The 23,918-nt window shown below is 36.2% G+C and overlaps 1 long non-coding RNA gene across 1 annotated transcript in view; it reads right to left on the bottom strand.

Moving 5' to 3' along the window:
* Positions 1–23,492, bottom strand: part of LOC115237408 — a 26,700-nt gene extending 3,208 nt beyond the window's left edge. The window contains exons 1-2 of the long non-coding RNA XR_003884338.1: positions 22,680–23,492; positions 21,642–22,058 (exon numbers count right to left, since the gene is read on the bottom strand). This is a non-coding gene — a long non-coding RNA (uncharacterized LOC115237408). The remainder of the gene's footprint in view (positions 1–21,641; positions 22,059–22,679) is intronic.
* Positions 23,493–23,918: the final 426 nt, after the last annotated feature.

The following is a 23,918-nucleotide window of genomic DNA, read 5'->3' as shown; positions in this document are numbered from 1 at the left end:
CTAATATTATATATATATAATACATTAGTTTTTATCTGGCCTTGCAAAAACGAGTTTGCGCCATCACTTGCATTATCAGTGTGATATTTCATTTCTCTTATTGCTACTTGGTTTAGACGAGCTAAAAAAATATACCTACTTCAGGAAACTGTCGATCCGACAACTCTAAGAGAGAAAGAGAGAAAGATCAAATTATCTTAAATTATGTAAATATAAACCAGTTTATATCTGAACAAATAAACATCTAATTTAGTTAACTCGATCGTTACTCGGTTTGTGATGAAATTAGATTCTGCGGTTTGTAGATAAAACGAAAAACGGGCGATCCGGCAATCACTATGAGAAAGTGACAGATATTAAATTATTCCAAATGCGCGTTAAAATAAAAATTACAAAAAATATCACTTTCGCTTGACCACAAAAAAATTAACTTGAGTCATTGTCTGGGTTCCCGATAATGCCTAATTTGCCATATTGTATGTTTCGTGGATGAGCAAAAGCGAATGTATATCGCTGCAGTCATCATTCTATGCGGCGTTAATTAACACGGAGAGAAATTGCGGGTTATAAATGTCAACGTTACACTCGGAGAACCGAAGACGAAGTCAAGTAAAGGGCAACTAGTTTCATCGTATTGCATACAGCCGAGAAGAGGGAAAGAAAAGCGAGAGGAAGGCAGTCCGATATTGCGAAAAATAATTCCTCGCCTTCCTTATCGAAGATGCAAGCAGCGCGATTTCATCCACCATCTCGACGAGGAAATCGAGAGGGGGATAAAACCAAGTCGGTTTTTTATCGCTGTGTATGTACTGTACTCAATCACTTTCTTTTCGGATTAGAGTAGACAGATTGTGAATAGCGTTTCGGATTAAGCAATGGAAAGTGGTTCCCGAGATCGGCGGTCATCGATATCTATATTAAATTCTTATCTATCCGCTTTCCATGCCACATAATGTTAAAAAAGAAAACGTTATCTTGTAACGCAACCTTCAAATGTATATAACTTGTACATTACAATATATCATACGTACAATATCATATCCTGTATGTGTAATAGGGAGACCCATACTTATGTAGTGCAAAAACCGCGGATTGCGACAGATAGATTGCAATTTATTGGCATCAAATCAAGAATTAAACTATCTTATGTTCACAAAATTACAGATATTACTAAATGTAAACCACATATTTATACGTGTATATAGATCAAATTCCAAAGAATAAATTCATATATAAATGTATGAATATTGATACTGTACACATTATCGCGTGAAAAAATTTTAGAATTTTGAAAGATTATTATATTACAAATATATATATTTGACAATTACAAAATTTTTATTAAAAAATGAAGTTATTCTACTTCTTACGATATTAATTAATTATTTAATTTCTATTTTATAATTGTCATAGAGTAGTTTACTCACTCTTAATAATATATAATACAATCCTTTATTGAAAAATTTTTTTTCGTACGCACACAGAGGCAATATCTATAAAATTTTATATTTCCTAGAATAACTTCTAGTTTTATAGATGTCTCAAATCCTAAACGAGTTTCATTTTTATTGCCTATATTAAAATTATTCGATACATTTGGAACAATGTGAGCTGGCGGAAATTTATAATATTTACTATGTCAGAGGCCTTTTATGATCAGATAAAAAAAAGAATTGCTAATTTTATTACAGTGCGAATGTGTTCGTTTCCTATTTGCAAAATGAACGGATACAATATAGTGAGCTAATCGACAGTAGCTCCCATTCTGCGTTCAATGACTTTCCTTCAGTCCGCGTGCTTACGGATAACAGGAAGTAATGCAAAGTACTTACTTCCGGAATGCGAAAATGCCGGTCAGAATAAATCGAGTGTCGTGAGAAATTACGACAGCAGTCGCACTTCTAATTATTATAATTTGATATCGCTGAAATTCTAGAAATTTAGCTATATAATTCGCCGGTAAACTCTATTATTACGAGATCGTTATATCGTTAAAATGGTACTTGAAATTGAAAGAGAAAGGGAGGAAGGATTAGAGTTTTGTTTTTTTAAGTATCTTTCATTCTTAATTGCTTATAACTGGAAGACTATCTCGATACCCATTTGGTTAAACTGTATAGAGAAACTATTTTGCGTTCATTAATTGTACATAATAAACGATTGCTCATCCGTTTTATTAATGTGTTATGATGTTTCGATGCAAAATATCTCTCGATTTCACTCTAATCGTATCCAGTCATTCGATACGAGATCTTTGCGATGCACTTTGAATGCGTTACTGTTTCTTCGTGAAAACACTATTGAATCGCGATTGGATCAATCAAATTCTCTCTCTTTGCTTTCTACTCGCGAGTATACGAAATTCTGTTGAAAGCAGTCGCAATAGCGATCAAACATGATATAGGTGTTGTCTGTGCACGTTCGTCGCGTTTGTGAATCAATGCATCGACGTACGACAAAGAGGAAAAAAAGACTGAAAGAGCGAGACAAGATTGTATTATGTAAAGTAGGAAGATATTTTGAGAACGCGCCAATGCCACGTCGGAGAATTAAAGTAAGGTTTTTAATACACGCTCATGTATCGGACGAGCCTCGAATAACAATTCCAACTCGCGAGACACATGTATCGTGTTTCAAGGCTATTTTATAATAGCTATTTCTCTATTTTTTATGTTGGAACTATTAATTCTGCTTTTGTAACGTTATTTCGTAGCGATTTTATCTGCTCGGTTGGAGGAATGACTCTGTAAGAAAGGGTAGGCGAGCCGAGGTCGGGTTTAATCAATGATATGAAAAATCGTTATTCGAATAAAATACTAAGTAAGCAAAAGCCGGCGAATGTCTATGAAACAATGAATTACACATATCGATCGATAAATATTGAACTAAATAAATATTAAATTGCGATTATCGATAAAAGTCGATATTCTAATAGCTCTTTCCTTAACTTATTGTTAGCAATGTCGATAATAAAAATATCTTAGAAATCCATAATTATTATTTTTCATTTATTTTACGTAATAAAAAGACACGAAAAATGGTTATTATATATTTTGATGACTTATATACAATCGTGTATTTTCTTAATTAACTATCTTTGGCAATGCTTCTCCATTTAAGGATTAAATATTAAACGCGCAATGTTGTACCTCGCAAGTTGCTGACAACATGCATCGTGCAATATAGTTCACTCGCGGTATTAACGCAGAAGTCCAGCGGACTTTCTCTTATGGTCTAAACGAGAGGACAGTACCATAAGTGGCATTTGGAATACATAGCCGTTCTCGAGGACGCTCACAGCCGCGAGGCATCGATTCTCGTCTCCGCGGATCATCAATTTATACGGATTTGTCTAGTCTTACATCGCGTTTCCGGTTTATCGGTTAAAAATAATTTCTTTGTGAGAGCATGTTGTGATCGAACAGAAACGCAATTACTCGTGGCGTGTGACTGTCATATTGCCTCGCACATTACATCGTACAACTGACGCTTGGAAACTTCAACTGGCATATGCGCCAACGGCAAATATTTATCTTTATATGAAATAATAGAAAAGAGCCTTAGAATATATAAGCATTAAAAGACTTAGAAAATAATATTAAGAAAAAGAGGGAGAGAGGGAAAGAAAACTATTGACTTTTCTTTCATCATTATATCTATAAATTAATATTAATATACAGGAAGAAATATACTTTGTAACTTTCAAAGAAGTTATAAACCTTCGTTCTGTCATATATGTAACACAGAATACTTCAATTTTATTTATAGAGACTTATACATATCTTAATCCTGAAAACCGTGTGTATATGTGTGCAAATCTGTGCGTAAATATGGAACGTATTAAGATTATGACAAGTCCTTGTATTGCGTCGACGCCTGCTATTCGATGTTTAAGTACGCGTATTTCTTCCTCGAGTCGAGTTACCCGTCTGGTTTTAACGCTTCCGGTTTATAAAAAGCAAACGCTTAAACGAGGCGTATATCGTGACAAGATTGTGTGTCGTTAGAGATAGTCTGTTGTAGTTTGTGACTACAATACAGATGCGTTCATAAAATCCGACAGAAACAAATTAAATTTTGTTCTTCATTTTACTACGTCTCTCTCTCTTGTGTGTGTGTAATAATTCTAATTAATTTTTCTTGTTGATTATTTCAAACCCATCTCTTGAGATATTAAATCAGACAGATTATTAATTATTAAATTTTTACCCGCATTAAACGAAATGTTTTTCGTAATCGCATTCTTTTTTTTTCTTAAAGGACAAACGGATAATTATTTACAGCTATTTTTCTCTTTTTATCTTTGTCGTTTCATCAGACCGTGTCTTCTATCTTCTGTCTCTCAGGGACACATTTGCAGGCTGAAAACTTGCGCTCCTTCCCGCGTTTCGCATTCCGCACGCATTCCGCAACTTGGCGGTATCGCCGATATATGGGAACCACTCTGCCTTGATGCATTTTTCAGGTTCGGCCTGGCTGACGGTCGACAGCCACAGTTGGCACTCAAGGAGTCCGGAAATCGGCTTTATGAGAATCATGAGTGCGCGCCGTTCCCTCGGACAGATAATCGAGGTCCTGCCGTTGATCACCGGCCTCCCTCGAATATTTTCATATATGAGAAATGCGTTTTGAACGAGGACTAATAGATAGTATGAGCGAGCTTCCGGCGAAAGAAGTTTCCTTTCACCTCCGCGAAGTCTCTGACTTTCCGATTTTTAGTCACCTTGCGTTTTCTCTCACATGTCGAATTGCATTTAAATTCCGTTGCATAAATATATGCAATTATTCTGTCATTACTGATCGATTATTGAGAAACATGGATGTCGAAATTGTTTTTATTTGCAATAGAACAATTATTTCATTGTCTGTATTTTACGAACATTAAGTCGATACATATCATTAACAGTACTGAAAGTTATATTATTATTATTACATTAATATTTCATCTGTTAACTCTTTTGTCTCTCTCTAAAGTAAAAATGGAGCATTAATTAAAATTTTTTTTTTTTCACTTGTATATAAAATACAGAAATATCAACATTTCCAATAAAATTTTTCAGCTTGCTTATTAATATGTTCAACATCTTCACTACATGCGTTGAAATTTCCGGAAACTTTAATAAGCGATCAACGACGTTGGTGCTATACATATCCGCGAAGCAAGAAAGATTTTAATGAGCGCAATAACAATGAATCTGCCAGTACACTAATAAAGTTAAGCTTGAGTAAGAACTCAATTGCAAAAACTCATTTTGTGCGATATTTTAACAATGACTGTCGGCATTTAATATTTTTCAAGTCACGAACTAGTCCTATAGTACGCGTTAAAAGATTATTCCGTTTCGGCAGTATTAAAGAAACAGCGGATAGACGATTAATGAACTCCTTATCTAAAATCGGAAGTCGTGCATGTCGCGTAATGACATACATTATTTAACATCGTGATTAAATGGCGGCGGCCTCTCCTCTATCTGTGTCAGCGCAAAACCGGTATCGACGACGACGACTTGTGATTCTCGAAACGCTCACGATCGAGATATCGAAACGCCTAAAATCTGAATTCTTTTTCTACGCATATCTAAGCTACCTATGTGCGTGCCATTAATAAACGCTTATAAATAATCATTGGTATCGCACACGTGTCTCCAAATGTATCTCCGAATTACATATCTGGAAAGAATGTATTGTGCCATCGCAAACATTATCTTTAAGACGACATAAACGTCATTACGCGACATGTTATAGAAAAGCAATTTTACACTCACATTAATTTGATCGCATATAGCAGTAGCCAAAAAAACTTAAAATATTTTTGATTTCTCAAAATGCACGCACCAAAAGATTAAAAATTTTCGTATATTATATTTATTGTTAATATTCTGACATTCTCTTTTCATTATTTTTCTCAACATGTGCATGTTGTGTTAAGGAAAAATTATTTAAGTTTTAGACGAGAAGAACGTTACCATGTATTTTTATGATTTCAATCTGTATCATGATCGTAATAAATGACAAGCTAAACTCTGTCATCCACGCCTCGGATGAGGCTTACCGGCATACTTATCATTTCGACAGGATAATTCGTTATCTCAAGTCCCATTGAAAGATTTGCGAGTCAATGAATGTCGTGACCACCGAAATTTGCAAATCTCATCAAAACCGGTTTTCACGTAGGTATATATCCGACGATATCCTCAATATGCCCTCGAGGTGGGAAAAAGAAAGGCGTATTCCAAATGGAAATGCGGTGACTAAACACCGATTTTGCCAGTTTTACTGCTGATTGACGCCATATGCTGACGTTCGATCGACCGGACTCGGGATTCTACAAAATTCAAAAAAAAAAAAAAGATATGCGCTAAAAAGAGCGATACCGGAGACGCCAGTTATCACCAGTCGTGATCCTGAAAAACCGCGTTAATGCGGCTCATTCACTTGCATCTAGTCTCGTCTTCGCATTATGAATCGTGCGGCGATCTCCCGCACCCCTTACTTATTGTTAGTCAATGAGAGACGGGACATTATTTTATGTTAATATCGGCGGTTACAAGAAAAAAAAAAAGAGATCGCGCGCAGTCTGGCAACGGACACCGAACTGTCTGAGGATTCGCGAAAACATGTGATTATAATTTCGTGTCCTTCTGTTTTTTTCTTCTCTCTATCACATATTTCACAGACCGGTTGTTAGCGTTTCGCGGAAAAGTATCATCTCGCAAGAATTTTGCTCTTGTTGGTATATCGGCTATCGAAATAGCCTTCTATATTTCATAGGCGCAACTATAACTTATTTTTATATCTGAGATGTGAGAAATTAAACGTCGAATTCTATTCTTTCTTGTAATAATTTCATAGCAGTAAAAATTACGCATTAAAAAAAAAATTTTAAAAAAGCGAATGATAAATTGAACAATGTCTACGTACGTTCATATTATCGTTACATAAGCACTATGATTCAATGCGGATTTCGTGGGCCGCGACAAAGCTTTCTCTCTAATGAAATAAGCGACTATAAGTACGTTTACATAAGAAATATCGTCTTTATAACATTTAGCGAACAAAGTATAATATGCTGCATAAGAGAGCATATTCTAATCGCGTTTCATAATATTTGTCCATATCTAAAACTATCGTGATTTTCACTCTTATAATTAATTACTATACGCTGGCTACTTCTAATTATAAATATCATTTTTCTCTACAAAATTTAATTTTTATAAAATGTTTCAAAAAATACATTTTGTGTTGATTAATTTCTGTAAATGTTAAAGAATGTAAAAGTGTGGATAAAATTAATAAGACAGATTTAATTTTAATGAATTTACGATTAACACAGTCGATTTGTCCCGTTTTGAGGAAATAAAAATTCATGTATAATTTAACTTTGAGAATCTTACAGCTATATGGTTTTTTTTTTGTAAACTATTCTCAGTTATTAATGATGTTACATACGCAAGAACTGGCGAGAACTATACAGCTAACTTAGCAGTTAAATAGCATTGTCACTTCCTAGATTTGCACATGAGTTCGTGCGCAGTTTGAAGTAAATTTATAGCATAAGTCCATTCGTATCAGTTTTTGCAATGTAACACTTTGACCTCCGTGACTCGATTTTTTGCGTCCGTCTACGTCAAATATACTGTTCCTCTCAGATAAATCAAGATTTGTAATACTACACAATTATCATTATTAGAATCTTGCGATTGAATCTCGTTTACGCAACATACGTCATAAGTCACAAGGCCAAATTTTGCAAAAGATACAAATCTTCATGCTTATCGCGATCGCGGAAAAAATTAAATTTTTTATTCATTCGGTTAATTCTATTATGTTAAATATTATAATATGTAGTCTTACGATTAATTGTTTTTTTTTTAAATATTTTCTATGTATTTAATTTCAATATAATCTTGTCCCATTTATTGTTACTTTCGCGATATTGTCGCCGTCGACTGACGCCGCCGCCGATTTGACGCAAGTGATACTCTTTCTTTCATTTATTTTTTCTATATTTTTGTTCTTCTCTGAATTTACCGTGATTCTATTTGCATTACAAGAAAACGTCAACCAAGTTGATCGCCTTGAACGCGGATCGAAACTTGGACCGTTCTTCGCGAGAGAAGTTGTATGTGTAAATCATGATTCTTTATATCTGTTTCCTATAGATACAATTTGTATTTATAGGTTTATCAAGCCCTGACATATGTTCATTCAGATAATTAGTGGCCAATAGATTTTTAGATTATCGACTGTTATTGATATGCAGAATGTCCCAGACCTACCCGACACAAGCTTTTATATATGAATTATTTGACTAGTCGATATCGATTTTTTCCCCGACGCATAAACGTGTATAGAGAAATTAATAATCTTCAAGTTACAAGTAATTAAAACTTGCTTACTTAAGATTAATTAAATTTTATATATGTAAGCAAAAAATTTTATTCTTTATTTAATTTTAAACAGACCTTAACAGATTTGTAATACGGAAATCAATTATAAAGATATTTAATGTTTTGAGAATTGTATGTGTGTGTGGAAAGTTTGCGACAGATAATAATTTCCTTGATATTTCTTTTGCTGAAAAAATAATCGATTTCAGATTCGTCAAAGTCTTCGTCAACAAGGAATAACTTGCTAAATTTAAGTTATTCTATATTTGCAAATTTCAATAGATCTTGGGTATGATAGAATAATTAAAACATTATAATAAGATTGATGAGATAGAGACTCACATAATCGATGGTACTCATACGAAATATTGTCGGACTTCAGGAGAGACTGTCCGAGTTGGATTGACAGACATGAAGACACTATGAAGATTTGTCAGGTCTATTACTTATATATACGTGGTTCTATGGTTATATTTCGCGAAACACGTGATCTGAAACATCACCCACTGCGCATGGCAATAATTTCCGAGAGACGGATGAGACGGAGGATCCGAGGAATGATATAGTATTTGTGAAAAGTGTATTTTTTTGCTCACGCGCGTGAACTGGTTTTACCCGTTTGTGCACTTTCTGCACAATAAAGCAATCGACTCTTTTTTTTTTCTACCCGCGAATTGCTGTTAACTGCAAAATGGAACATAAGTTGTCGATCGACGGCAATTTCCTCCGACAGTGTTCTACGAATCGGTCAATAATATTCTAATTAGACTCGCTTAGGGGCGCTTGCCTCATATCCTCCGCCACAAACGTGTTTCGAATTGAATTATTAGGAAGGAGACAAAAAAAAGAGAGAAAGAAAGAAAAAAAAACTTGTCTCATCGTCCCGCGACGAAGAAATTATTTCAGTATACTCCGACTTTTTATATATTCGCCTTAATTGGTCGACAATTCGTCGAGTCATGCCATTAATATTGAGATGTCTGTCTCTGAGATTGGCTTTTGTAATCGCGAACCGTTCGATACGTTGGCGGAGCAATAAAAATTTATCTTTTTGTGAACTGCACAAAATAAAATCGTCAAATCGCCCGTATTTTATGCGTATATTTTATCGGAGTCCATTAATACGCATAATATCGTCGTATTAACACACTTTATGCACGACTCGCGATATATTCCGTGTTTTCAATCTTGGTGTACTTATATCTACGAGTTAGAGATTACGCTATTCTTTGCGATAGTTATTTGCAAACGCTATTGTACTATTGTAATACATGACAAGCATACATGCATATGAAGTTTTTACGCTAAGAGCGCATAACTTAAGCGTAAAATAGTGGAAGATAATGAGAGATCTACTTCATGAATTAATTTACAGTATTCGCAATAACGTGTCAACGCGTATCGGCACCTCATGGCAATAATTATCTCGACAACTTTGTGCGATTAATTTCCACAAATACCTTGCTGTCAATGTAATACATCTAATCGCTTCTCAGACGACTCGATACGTGTGTGTGTGTGTGTGTGTGTGTGTGTGTGTGTGTGTGTGTGTGTGTGTGTGTGTGTGTGTGTGTGTGTGTATGTACGTGTCGAACGAGTCTAACTACTTTGTGCAAGAGGTAAGTGACCTTTCGCGTACGGTAATCGGGTAGCTTCAGAGAAATTTGCGATTGCGTAAAGAATGTCAATGGAGGGACCGCATCGTCATACGGGAATGCAGGGGCTGCACACCCGCAATCGCCTCGCCGTTATGTAAGATGCAACGATGCAAAAGTCACTCATGCGGGACCTATCTACGCAAGGACACTCTCGGAAACCCGCGAGTTTTCAGCTTGCAATGCAATCGTCGTTTGTGCAACGTTAAAGACCTCGACAATGAGGACAGATATGCGGCCAATCAGTTCACGCGTTTATACACATGGGATTGATTTACGTCACGCTGTTCGGTTTTATCGCACGCTCTTTTTTTAAATAGTTCATTTACTATAACCATGAGCATTGCAAGGAAAACGCGGTTTCCTTTATAACGGAACAGATAACAAAATAAAATTAATTTTTTGTACAAACATATCGCCATTAAAAGCAATTTTCAGATTTTAACATTAATGCGGAATTTTAATTAAAACATCTTTTAAAAATTCTTGTATCAAAATTTAATTGGTATAACTTTCACTGTTTCAATCGATATAATCAAATTCGTGAATACTTAATGGCAATCGACGTTTGCTCCGTCGTCATGTTAATTGGATCAATTTAACGGATCGATCCACGGATGAACCCGGCGAGGTCTCATCGTTGCGATGCGACAACCTTGACCCGTATCAAACTAGACCGATCCTTAAAGTAGGTAAGTTAAGTACGTATGCATATTTCGCAACGCTGTTTCCAACACCAATTTCACTTCGACCGTGACTCGAGTAGGAAAGTGATGTGGCCTCACGCGTACGGTGTTCTCGTTCTTTTCATACCGACTAAATACACATACCTTTTCCAAACGCGAGCGACAAACAGCGATTTAAAACATTTAAATACTAATACGAGTCGATTTCTTTTCACCTAAATATATTCGTGAATCTTTATATTTGCAACTAATACTTCTAGACGGCGAATACCCGACATCTCGGAATTTTCCTCCATTTATTGTGGGAAGAAATAAAAATTTCGCCATAAAGTCGCATCTTTTTTTTTTTGCGCAATATTGAATACTCGTTAATCAACGTAATGCACAGTTTACTTGCACGATGATGAAACAGAAGTACGTCGTCCGGGATGTAATACCGCAACTGTTTAATTTCCTCGGTTAGCAGATTATAATTAGGATGGCAGTGTGAAAAACTCGATATGTGCGTAGCGTAATGACAATGACGACATTGAGAGATTACCGGTGACACACTAGTATACGATTGCGATTGTTAACAGCGTGCAGCAAACCAATTCTTTCAACATTCAAACATGAAATTCAATACGTATGAAAATTAGCTAATGGCCATTATTAAGTAAAGATCAAAAAGGCCACGATAGACGTTTTTTTTTCCGATACATTGGCTAAGAAAAAATTAATCAGATAATTGAGAAAAAAAAATTTGCTGTCGCGCGCTATTTATACGCTTATGTAGACAAAAATTGAATGTCTCTCTCTCTCTCTCTCTCATCTAAATTTTTACATAAGCTACAATGCTGGTGGATAAGTTAATTCCACCAATATTTAGTTTTATGTATAAATAAAAATATATATAATATATTTAGGAAACTGCGAATGTAACCGCGTATACGAACAAGCGTAAGAAAACATCTGTCTCTAATATTCTCCTTGACATTCACATTCGTTTCAATTTTTGTAGTTCTCTACACGCGTTATGCTACTACACGTATATAAATTCGAGTGGAAGCCAAGTCGCATTAGCATAAATAAATTTTAATTCTTTTACGGCCAAACTTGTGTATTTTGGCGAGTCGCGTCGTCGTCATTCATCGATCGACGAACGCACGTTGTAGAAAAAAATCAGTCAGCCAGCCATCGTACAATATTTTTCCGTCAATTTCCTGCGCAAAAACTAATGACGACAACCATAGTTTTTTTTTTAACTTTCGAACCTAACAAAGGTCTCTTTTTAATCGGTGATTTCTCCAAGAGAATAAAATCTAAGAGGATAAAAAAATTAATGTTTCATTTAATTTCTTCGTAGTGCAAATTTAACCACATATTTTATAAACACCGTGTACATGCCCACAAACCACGCACGAGACGTGCGATGCACAGGAATGAAGGACGTGGTTCGTCGTCGTCGAATTGTGTCGAGGATCTAAGATGATTATCTTTTTCGGGACTTTTCGTGGTGGACTTAAAAGCCGCACTTGGTATGTAAGTCGTCGCATGCGTGACACGCATGAAATTCAGCGGACGAGCGGCGCGAAAATAAATCTTCGAGGTTCACGTGACGCATTTCTGTAATTTAAGGGCTTGAGGCCACATTGCCTCAAGATAATAAAATTACATAAAAAGACCAGCTAACATTTTATACGAGGAAAAACTTCTCTTGATCATATTTATTATTCTAACTTTCTCTAAACACGTGCATATTTAGAATATAATTCAGCCTGATACTTTCCCCGAGGCGAAACTTCCAATTCTAATCTAATTTACTTTTGTGTATCCATATGCTATTTTATTATAGTATACAATAGAATGAGACTCGTAGAAATGTGTGAAAAATAACGTGCATGTGATGATAGATATTTAGATGCCAGATTCGCGAACAGATGCAAGTACCTGTTCGTATGGAAGTAGTGTTAGAACAAGTGTAGAACAACCTGGAACAACCTTTAGAATTTTAAAATTTCAAAAATGGGGTGCTAACTTCACGCAGGTATGCAAGTACCTGTTCGTATGGAAGTAGTGACCATTAAAAATATAATTGTAGAACAACCTGGAACAACCTTTAGAATTTTAAAATTTCAAAAATGGGGTGCTAACTTCACGCAGGTAAGTAGTGACCATTAAAAATATAATTACCATCTATAAATGTAACTGACGCTATAATGACAAGAGTAGCAATAATGAGACAAATCTATATGTAAAAATAACAATCATTTCAAGAATGTGTGTGATCTATGATACATTTAAAATTCTTGCTTAAATCCAGGTCATAATTATTATCGCGCAATATTAAATAAATAGTGCGCATTTTAATAATTGAGGATTATTGACTGTATGATTATGAGAGGTGCGCCGAAAGATAATGTTTCTATTACCGAGAAAATGAAAATTGCGATATATTATTTCAGTTGCTACATAATCGAGCTGCAATCTCCTTTAATAAATCCTCTTGCCTCTAAGTGCTCTTGCTGAGTAAATTTAAATCGCGAGATGAATAAAACGCGTAAAATATGCGGAACAAAATTATTCGTGCAAAAACGCTATCGACCCCCGTAGGTCTCTGTGCTTGGTTAAACATGAATAGATACTCATGATATCTGTGATCTGCTTGAACTCTCTCTGTTAATAAGACCACATATCTTAAATGCAGAAAATTGCTTTGAGCAATTGTTTCCTTCGCCATATAACTACTGGCAGTTTCTTGCAATCGAGGACACCTTATCCATATCGCGACACAATGAATCAATCGTATATCACGCGCAAATTATATTCGCGCCTCTCGGTATTCAGACAACGAATTAACACCATCACTCTAATGTGAGAGTCGTGATACTTGAACTATTTCTACGTTGCAAAATTTGCATGCAGATCAAAAAATAGATCTTGTGCGATACATGTGTATCGCATTTTGCATTTTTTAAAAGATATCCAGATGATATAGAACTGCCAATAAATTATAAAAGTGTTTTCCGATTACCAAAAAAAGAGTCTAAGAATACTACATCATTTTTAAAAAATAGGAAAAATTATTGAAAAATTTATTAGAAGGAAAAAATATACTTGTATATTGTTCGCTTCTTTAGTTTAATGTTACAAATTGTTTTTCAAATCAGCTCTATATTTGTGTATTGCTCAAACCGTACAAGTATTTTTAAATGTAAAGCATACTTCTTGCATTTATCAATTTAAAAATTCGATCAACGTTTATGCAAGTTGTGCAGAAACCGAATCGAGCTCGGTACCTTTCCGTTAATACAAAAAACAGGATAATTTTATGTAACATTGTTATTTAATATTACACAACCATGCTATTCACTAATCCACCAGTTACACAATTTCTACAGCAATAATAGCGGATAGAAAATTTTTCCAAGGAAAATAATAAAAACTTTTTTTTTTTTTTGAAAAAGGGGGAAATAATTGCGTAATCTTTTAACAACAGTAAATATATAAAATTATATGGATAATTTACCGTTACGTTGCTAATACGATTCAAGAACGTTTCTCGATACGATCGATAATTTTATATATGTTATAATCATTTTGATTATAGATTCCACAATTAGTACTTTAATATTTGCTAATTTATTCCGGATAAAAATTCGTAATTTTAATAATACAATGCTCGTAATATTTCTGAAATGTCTTTTTAATTTACGAACAATCGTGATGTTTGATTCAATTTTCGCGTACGAGGCTTCTGTCAGTGTAATATGTGCGTGTCTCGCCGAAGAGATTGCAGTCTGGAAGGTGCGTGTCAAGGTCACGCACATTTTCCCGACACTGAATATTTAAAACGCGTGACAGCCGATCGAATAGTTGCCGGACTTGAATATTTGAGTCACGCAACGTTAACAATCATCGACTCTGAACTGATTTTTTAAGTCACCTCAAGCGCGTTTCTCTCTCGCTTTCATTGCACAGAGGAATAATAGCGAGCATAAAATTACGATAAATTGTAATCTTTCTCTTTTCGCGCTCTTTTACCTTTTCTTAAACATTTTTTCGCTTTAATACGATTCGTTCTTTTCACCTAGCTATCATTCTCGTCGACACATGTCTTCCGCCAGCGACATGTGATCTCATACACTGGCAAACTATGTATCTCGTTGTTCACAAAACGAGAATCTTGTGGAACGTAGACAAGAGGAAAAAAATGTATTCTAGGTGCGCCTACCATTGTATACTGTCGACACGGAGTTCTCTTTGATTACAAGAGAAAGAGAGAGACAACTCGAGCGTCGAGAGAATCTAGAGAACCGTGTTGGGCGAACCAACGAATGAACGAATGGTTGCAACGGGCAATACCACGGAATGGAATGGAATGGAATGGAATGGAACGGAACGGAACGGAATAGCATGAGTGTGTTACAAAATATCAGCTTTCACCATATCGGCGCTATGCCGAGAAACACGGAGAGCAACTTATACGACGACGACGACGACGACGACGATATCGCCGGCGACATCGTCGTCATCGTCGTCGTTATCCTTGACCCGCGGACACCACGAACAGGATTACAGGGCCGATAATTGATCCGTCAATATAGCTACCGTTTTCTCGTGTAAAAATCATTATATACCTCTCTCGAAGTATCCTGTTTATCATTTATCTAAAAGCGTATAGAAAAGAATAAGAAATTAAAAAATTTTAATGAAGAATAAATAATAAATAATTGGAGTAAAAACTGTCAATGTGTAGGACAAAAGTGAGAGACAGGTTGTCAAGAAAATTGATGGATATTCCGCGAAATAAATATGCGAGATTCAGGAAGTAGACGCACAACACGATACGACGCTTAGTCATATTAATTATTTTTAATTAACTTTGAAAAAATTATACATTTCACTGTGGGAAAGTATTTAAGTAAAAAATACACCTTCTGTCAAACACGATTTGCGTACGATTAAAAAAAAGAAAAAAAAAAAGTGTCGTTTCGCAAAGAAATTCATACCGCGAATAAACATCTCGGCGCATTCGGACGCATCAGGATGATATTGCGTAAGAGAGAAACATATTCGTCTGGTCGAAATCGCGAAGATACATTGGAGTCACGGTACTCATCACATCCCAAGGATCCCGTTACGGGCCGTAGACATTCGCGGCCGTAAATCCCTAATTGCAGGTGAGGCACTGCTCTTTAGAACGGCCGTTCTCGCCACCTACGTTCACGTGGTGTTCCACGTGAGCGCCGTGGCTCAATGCTACGGCGATTGAAAGTAAATTCTTTTTTTTTTTTTCTATTGACGAGTTGTACCGGCGAGAGAAAAAGAGAGAGAGAGAGGCACTCATAAATTGACACTGATATTTATTGATATTTTGCTAATCGTTCATTACGCGAAGAACCGTTATTTTACGCGTTAGCCTTTTTTTCCTCGCAATTCGCGTTTGTCATTTAATAAAAATAAGACACAATTAATAGCTCGATAATAGCTCGAATAGCTATTTATAGATGCTCTTTCGCGTACCTTTTTCTATAGTTATATCTTAATTTTAATTAGCAAGTTTCTATATTAGATTTATTCCACTAAACATATGTAAATAGTACGATGATAAAGCCCTGCAGATAAAAAAAATTACTTAAAATTATCGGGAAAGTAAACAAATTATCGTTGAATATATGACATATTGAAATATTTGTATTTCTTAATTAAATAATTCAAATTTATACCCACGTAAATAAATCTGGAATTAGAATTCAGCGAGATCAATGTCACTGTTTCGTCTTTTTGTGTTTCCTCGTTTATTTAATTAATTAGATGTGTAACGACGCGCGTAAATTTATTAATCGATCTTAATCATTATTTGTGATATGCTATGAGATTAGTTGCCGGATACGGGTCAATGCCCGTGACTCTTGAAATACCTCGTCCGTCGTGCTGGCACCATTCTCTATCTCTCTCTTTCTCTTTCACGGAATCGACGTCGATCAAGTATGGCGAGAGCCACGATTCGACGTCCGCGATTCAGTCTCGCGGGAAAGGACTTTCGACGTTCAAGAAATCGCCGATTCACTTTTGCAATAATCGAGCGTACAATCAGCAACGGAGCGGAGCGCACAGCTGATCCAGCTGGCCGCGCCAAGCTTGTACGCGAGTCGTAATTTTCTACTCGCCGGCAATGGCGTTTTTAACCGTCACCTACATCGCCCCGTTACACGATGACTGACGTTACCGAGATCTCGAATCTTTCTGAATTGTAGATTCTCGCACGAAAATTCTAAGTGACCAGAATATTTGCGACGGCAACGATGACAAAATCCATCTGAGTCATATAGCGATTCTTTTGTATTTATAATCATTACACCATCCACATTATTTTCACGTTCTTTTGTGTCGTGTAAGGATATTTTTAGATTATTTTCAAATCACAAATGTCGACGTCGATGTCGAGAGAATATTTAAAACATTTTTTTTTTTTTTAAAGAATTAATAAAAGATGTTGCGCTTTCTAGAAATTTGTACTTATAGATGGATTTATACACGGAAGATCTCAGAAATATGTAAGCTATTAACTTGCGAGCGAAGAACTGGTTACGAGATTGCAAACTCCGCAATATTCAACCCCTTTTAAAGATGCGGGTGCGATGGAGCAAGATTGTGTAATGGGGAACAGTGAAGCAATTGTGGTAGTTAAAACGGCGATTACAATTTGCAATATCATATATATATATATATATATTAGAATGTGTATAATCTCTCTTAGTCTTTTGCATCATAAATGCAGTCCTCGTATAATACCGATATTACTTATATTACATGATAATCGGCGTTTTCAAGGTTTTATGCATTATATTAGAATATTTATAATTGAGATTTATGATTTAATTTGTTTACAGTCACATCACGGATTTGAAATGTACTTTATTCACGCTTCATGCATCTAATAATAAATTGCATTAATACATGCGGTTAATAATACGGTTGTTACTCAGAAAAAGACATGGATCTTTCGTATAATCATTGGTTTACAAATTAATTTCCTTCAAACGATAAATGATATCTTTAATCAAATTGATAATATTAATTCAATTTGTTATTTATGCCAAGTGTATGCTTCTCTGATTACAACAAATCTACAACATACATACTTTTTTACGTAACTGTTACAACTTACAATAAACGAAAAATGTGGAAGAAATTTAGTCGTGTTTTTAGAAAAAAAAAAACCAGATTTGTTGTTTAGTAGAAAACAAAATTATGCACTGTCTATGTAAATTTTATTACAATATGATGCAATGATCTAGTTTAGAGCATTAAAAGAAAACTTCCATTTTTCATGTACATACTGTATGCGAAATGCTTTGCGCGGCGATATAACAAAGGAGGACATAAAAAAAAAATACCTGGATTACAGGCACCTCAATCAGAAGTGTAAAAATCTAGACCGCACGAACGTAACTTTTTCCCGCGAGTGGACTTATTATCTAACAATGATTGTCGGTGATGTCCTTTACGTGCTCGACAGCGACGTACTTGTCAGGGAATTACAGGCGGTCTCGGAGATAACTGCCAACCCGGACGTAACGCTTATACACCACACGTATCTTTATTATCATATTATCGGCAGGATCGCTTGCGCAGTTTTCCCATCATTGACACGCTGTCTTGAGAGATATCGAGTGATAGACGATAAACCGCGATTGTTCGACAAGACAGATTAAGAGATTTCCCGCTGCAACGTTTTGAAACTCCATACATTCTCTCCGAAAAAGTTATCGCGTTAATCCTTTGCGCCCAGCATATTATTTTCGATAAATAGATATTTCTAATTAATCGCATTATTATCAAATATATCGATAAATATATATTTATGAGATACTTTTATTGAAAAATGTATTTTATTAAGATACTTTTTTTATTGAGAGATAATATATTTATTTCTCAAACTTAAATACGATTTTTATACGATAACCAAAAGTTTCTCTTTTTTATTACATTCACGTTTAAAATAATAGATTTATGTCAAAACAAAGAGAGAGAGAGAACACGATGCATAAAATTTCTCAAAGGATTAATAAAGAGTTTTCGACGCAATACTTGTGTGTCCTACTTCGTATGTGAACTATTCACCGCGAATACTTATCGAAACGTTGCTTTTCTCCCCGGTGTGAAAGTGCCTCCCTCCCTTCTATCCTTTCCCCCCTTCGTAGAAGAGCATGAGATTTTTAGTTGAATAACGTATCAAAATTCTGATTTTAGAAGCTTTATAAATTCCGCGAGACGCGATACAAGGAAATAACACGCCGAGCGGAAGGAAACTCGGCACGTTGAATATTTCCGCGCAATTAGTAACAGCTTTGCTTGTACGTGAAAGCGGCAGTAAATTAAATCAGCCGTTAGAGCAAAGAAACAGAAAGCAACCTCGGCGATATAGTATCGCGTATATCAACCTATAATTGCATAGTGTTATGCAAAAGTGAATTAACTCGGTACGATCATTTTATGTAAATTAAATTAAAATCACTTACACGTACGAGCGCATAATTTATTTTTTAATAATTATATCTGGATATTTGAAGAGATAGAAGTATGTGTAGAGGAAATGGATTTTAATATGCAATTAAAACGCGGGATTTTACATTGTCTTTTCTCCTTCCTCTTTTTTTTTTCTCTCTATGTCTGTAGCTTTTTCTTTTATTTCAAAGAAATTTGTAATTTAATTAGTTTTTGTATAATATCGCGTCCATTAAAAACATTATTGAGATATGTCACAAATGTAAAATACGATTATGTAATAAGTATACTAATAATAGAAATTATCTTGCTTATCGTTAATTATATCGAGTTTTGAGACTTTAATGGACCCGCGATTGATTAGCTGCAATGCGAAACCCGTAACGCAAGTTTAGGCAGGTAATGTTGTACGGCCAGACGATCATAAATAAGACAAGATGATAAAAAATCAGCACTGTTTGAAAAGTATAATTATTGTAGACAACTCAAATTGCTGCTAAAATCGCAGTTTCTCTTATTTTCTCCGTGGTCATTTAAATTCCCCAGATGCAAATAATTTTTTTCTTTTCAAACGATATCGCAAGTATTATTTAGTATTTCCACTTCGGAAGTACGATTCTTGATTAAAATTATTAGCAGTTCTCTAATCAAGATAGCAAAAAACGTATGAGCCGTATAAATATATATGTTATACAACATCGATCCGCACCGGTTTCGGTTCGTGCATACGAGGAGATTGTAAATATTGAAAATGAAAGTTTTATTCTCCGCTCGTTTTAAACATATCGCATTTCTCTTCCTATATCCGCGCTCTCTTACGTCTTACGTTGTTCATATAACAACAACTAACAATTACTATGTGCAAGGGACATTCGCAAATAATAATCAGAAATATCAAATTTTGATGAAAAAAAAAAAAAAAAAAAAAAGAAAATGTGATAGTGTAAATTATGCGAAATTATTATAAGAATAAACGTGAATTTAATCTGGGTTGCGAGGACAACTCAGGATAGAATGAAAGAGATTCCGCTTCCTTCTAAAAAAGTACGACACGCAACGTTCTTCGTTAGAGATATAGGAGACGCCTCGTTTCTCGACTGGTAGAGAGACTGGTGAGAAGAAACGAGAGTGATTAAATCTCGCTTTCGACGCTCTACGCGTGCACGAACGAGTCTAACAACGGAAGAGATAGGTGCTCTCTTTCTTGTAACGCGAGACCTGAATCGCTCGGAGCACACGATTGTTTGACAAACTGCGCTCCGTGCGACCGCCACGTGCTTTGCGATGAAGCACGTACAGGTGCCTTCGATTCTTCATAGCATATACCAGTAGAAATCAAAATCAGTTCGATCAATAATATTTTTAAATATTCAAAGACTATTTACTTACGAATCACGAGATTAATAAGAAAAGAAACACGGGTATGTAATTGAGAATAGTCGAAATTTTGTTAACAATAAAAATAATCAAAGTCGTACGCGTCTTTCCATGTCCTTTTTTACGTAAAATACAAGAATAAGCGGAGGCGATAATTGACATTCTTTGTTGCATTCCTCATCGATAGTTTTGCAACGTCGCCAAGAATGCTATCTGTTTAGCTCCTTTAGGCTCGTAACTTCACGTGATACTTTTAATTACGTATTTATTCGAACTATTCGCGTGCGATATTATGTAAGCGTTGTGCTAGATAAACGCACTGTGTGGTCTATGGGATATAGTAATTGACTTATTCGGATATTATATATGTGTAGAAATCGCGACGTGTTTAACAAACTCAATGTTAAAATGCTCAATACTATAAAAAAATTTTCTAAAATATAGATAAAATTTGTATAGAGTGACTTGTAATAATTGCGAAATTAAATTAATTTAACACAACTCGGCAATTCACAATTAAATAAGTATAATTAGATTTAAAATAACTAGAAGTCATAGAAAAAGAGAAAAAACCGATAATTAAAATTCAAAGATGCAAGATTTTTTTGCATTAATCCGATCCTATTAATATTGATCCTTTTTGTACAAAAATAATATTTATAGTTGTAATTAAGTGCAATATATTTTGGCCAGTTTTATCAAACAGTTTTTTGTAAGATTTAAAAAAAGGATTCTTTAAATAAACACTTCATACATCTAATACAAAAAAAAAATAAACTTATGGTATTTTGCATTTAATTTCATTTCATTCTCAATCGAAGAACTCATTTCGAAATCGTATTAAATATACATATATTTGAAATAAAAAGATTGTGTACGTTTATGAGTTTATTATTGTAACGTATAACCTCGAGTATTTTACGAAATACATTTTTCTAAGACGATTTAGAAATAAGCTCTGCTATTATGCGTCCTGCATTCGAGTATCGGAAATGACAAATTGTGCAACTTGTACGTCGCGAAACGAGAAGGGTACTTACGTCATTTATAGTTAGTAGGAGTGAAGTTTCGTCGATTGGATGCGCGATCTATCACGGTCCTCATGTTTCCATCGCTACGGCCGGCGAGGTCTTCAACATCATCACGATGACGAACGTGGAAGTCGTCTGATGTAAAGCTGTTCTCCTCTCCACACGTATGATGCACACAGACGCCGTTTCGCGGCGATAGATTGACGTTTTGCGTGCTTCTTTTTCCGGCGTGAGATTTCCGGCAGCTGTTTTCTCGCTTCCGCGTGATTCCGTATGCAATTTCCGTATGATCACTGCACATCAACACACTATCAGGAGAGAGATGATTTGTCCCCTCGTACAATGCGATTCACGATCGTCGAATTTTGCGAGACTTGACTCTTTGCGTTCTCTTCTTGGTGTAATCTCATACGGATGCCGTTTCTCCTAATGAAAAATACAGGCGTGTAAATATGATTAAAATAGGAAAGAATAATATTATGCGAAGAGCAAAAGACGAAAATTGATTCGAGATCGAGCGCGCGGGTGTTTATGTTTATTGACGGCACCCCGACGTCAGAATGCAAAGAGTCAAGGAAAATACGAGCTTTTTATTCGCGTCTTCGGTCGGACGGCGCGGGAATGGAGAGACACAAAACTCGATTAAGCGAGAAAAAGGAAAAAAATAAGAAGAACGATCGTTTAAAAAAACTCGTCTTCCCAGTTACGCAAAGAGCCGCGGATATTCGGCCAGAAATAAAAGTCGCGACGACTTTTACGTCGAAATGCGGAGAAGAGGAATGTGTCGTTTGTTCCCGCTCCCGTCGCGCATCATCGTCTCGCATTAATTAACCGGAAGAAGATCAAAAGTTCAATCACGATCGCGTACAGATTCCCGAGTGTTATCTCAGTCAAATAGATTTTAAATTTATGTATCAGCTGTTTTATCATATATTACTGTACATATTATTTTTCCATGCTACACTGACTACTGATAAATTATATATGCCAAGTATATATTTTACTCTCGAATTTTAGAACACGACGTATACAAAATTGAGCGAGTACCTTTTATGTTTGTCGATAAGGTTATATCGTTAAAAAGGTGCAAGTGTCCCCGCGAGATTCTTTCCTTCGTTATCTCCTTCTTCTCCTAGCACTTAGGACACACGGTTCTCCGGGAAAATTCTCTCTAATCGAGATTAAAGCCGGTGTAACTTTTCGGCGAATCCGATCATCGATGCCACAGATAGATACGAGAAAAATGCGCCTTCTATATCGCGCGCGAATCTCCGCGTCACAGATCTGTTTCTCACTTCACTCGCAACAAAAGACTCGCAGATGCGAATCTTTTCGAGGATGCAGTAAACGCGATCCGAACCGGATCCTTTTAATTCGCGCGAGGCTCGTTTCTCGCATAAGTACTCGTAGCATCGACAATTCAAGCTCACCGTAATCGCGCCGATTATAATCCCTCTTGATCCATAACCTGCACGCTACGCACGCAACAATCACACGTTCTTCCCTTCTTCCTTCGATGCGAGCGACTCGTACGCGACGCGACCGACAACGACGGGCATATCTCCTCTCGCCCGATGACACCCTCGCCGAAGAACCGACGACAATCGCCGAAGGACGATGCGAGACGGACACGTGCACTCGCACTCGATCACGCGCGCGGCGCTGATTTGAAAATCCCTCGCGAGAAACTGGCGCTGAAGACGCGTCACCGACGAGGGGGATTGGTGAGGAGAGGAGGGAAAAAAAGAGAGAGAGAGAAAGAGAGAGAGAGAGAGGGAGGATGGACGACGCGTGGTGGTGAGGTGCACGCGCGCCGCGCGGATTCGAAATTTAATGCGAATGCGCGAGCGGACTCGGTGTAACTGCGGACGACGGTGACCGTCGACGTCGGCGGGTGGCCAAGAGTCGCGGGAGGAGGTGGGGAACTCCGAACGCGGTCCGACGCGACGGACCGTGGGGAAGGACCGCGATCGCGATCGTTACACGGCCGTGCACGCGCGGGAGAAGGCCGTCCTCCCCGAGAGAGAGAGAGAGAGAGAGAGAGAGAGAGACTTGCGCGGCGACGAGACGCGTCGTCACCGTCTAACATGAAAGGAGCGCTCGGCACACACAGAAATACGATCTTTCTTTTTTATGAAAAATCTTTTTATTAAACGTCTCTCCCTAAATCTTGAATTCAGACTTTGAATAACGTAAGGCGTTAACATGAGAATTTATTTAAGCGAGAAATATGCTTGGTTACGGAGGCGCGCGTCTAACTTCAGCTTAAAAAAAAAGATTTTGCAT

Source organism: Formica exsecta, unplaced genomic scaffold (assembly GCF_003651465.1).
Source record: "Formica exsecta isolate Colony F162 unplaced genomic scaffold, ASM365146v1 scaffold295, whole genome shotgun sequence".
Lineage (NCBI taxonomy): Eukaryota > Metazoa > Arthropoda > Insecta > Hymenoptera > Formicidae > Formica > Formica exsecta.
This window is presented reverse-complemented; position numbering and strand designations above follow the sequence as displayed.